Source organism: Carcharodon carcharias, chromosome 9 (assembly GCF_017639515.1).
Source record: "Carcharodon carcharias isolate sCarCar2 chromosome 9, sCarCar2.pri, whole genome shotgun sequence".
Lineage (NCBI taxonomy): Eukaryota > Metazoa > Chordata > Chondrichthyes > Lamniformes > Lamnidae > Carcharodon > Carcharodon carcharias.
This window is the reverse complement of record NC_054475.1, coordinates 24,689,914-24,691,108: the sequence shown is the minus strand read 5'-3', so window position 1 is coordinate 24,691,108 and position 1,195 is coordinate 24,689,914. Positions and strand designations below refer to the sequence as shown.

Genomic DNA, 1,195 nt, shown 5'->3' with positions numbered 1-1,195 from the left:
TTGACGTTTCGAGTCCTCATGACCCTTCAACTGAGTCCTCCAGGTCTCAGCCCTCCAGAGGATGCATGTTGAAGTCATCACAGACAAGGCATTGCAGTCAGCAGGCTGCCTCCACCTCCCCTGTGGATGTCGGGGGAGGACAAAAGTGTAGCAGCAGGGTTAGGATGGTTAAGAAGATGTAACTCTTTCGAGTACAAACACGTTTCCATCTGTTCCTATTCAGATGAAGTAACATTGTTTCATAGTTTGCCATTGTGAGATTTGAACTCTTGATCTTGGGGTTGCAAGCCCAGTACCATAACCACTTGGCTATTTAGACCAAGCTAAGCCTACTGCACCTGGTATTCCCAGGCAGTCTCCCATCCAAGTACTAACCAGGCCTGAGTCTGCTTAGCTTCTGAGATCAGACGAGATCGGGCGTTTTCAGACTAGTATGGCCATAGTTGTCAGCCTGGGCACAGGTGTTAATCACTTGTACATAATGTTCACTATTGTTAATAAACTCCTGAGAACAACTCCCTGCCTTGGCTTTTTGTTATGATGAGCAGTGTTCATGTCACTCAGAGGTGAAACCTTGGTTCCTGCACAAGATAAAAGCAGGTGTCTCAGTCCAGGGCCTCTTCCCTGTGCAGTGTGTAACCTTCAGAGCACAGTGATCATCTAGCTTCACACTCACTGGACACATTACTGATGCCTGCACCTCAGTGGCCTTGTCATTGCTGCCAGAATGGCGTGGGCAGACGTCACAGAGTTCTATCATTCTCTCTGTGTGGTCTCAGCATCTTGAAGGTGGGGCTGGCCCCCCATCTCTTCAGCATCTGTGAGCGTTGACACTGTGCTCCTGAAAGGGACAGGTGCTGAAGGCAGGGAAAGGATCAGGTGCGTTTAAAGTTTCACGGCTGCATCTCCATGTTATGACCCTGGTCACAGAGCGCAAGTGAGCTGCCCTCAGCCAGACTGGGGTCAGACATTCACGGAGGCAATGTGAAGACCTATGGAGTGTCCTCACTGCATGACATCATCATCCTCCTGGACTATAGCGACTATTAGGGTCTCCGCTGCAAATCCACGACATGAGCACTGAGGGCATGTGTGCTGCCATCAGCCACACAGGAGTCAAACATTCACAGATGCAAGGTGAGGATGTCAGGACTGTCCTCACTACATCACATCATCATCCTCCGTGAAGCTTGCA

General features: G+C 49.9%; 1 non-coding gene across 1 annotated transcript; it reads right to left on the bottom strand.

Moving 5' to 3' along the window:
* Positions 1–326: 326 nt before the first annotated feature.
* On the bottom strand, positions 327–445 carry LOC121282664. The gene has a single exon (XR_005944103.1). It is a non-coding gene; the product is annotated as a 5S ribosomal RNA (ribosomal RNA).
* Positions 446–1,195: the final 750 nt, after the last annotated feature.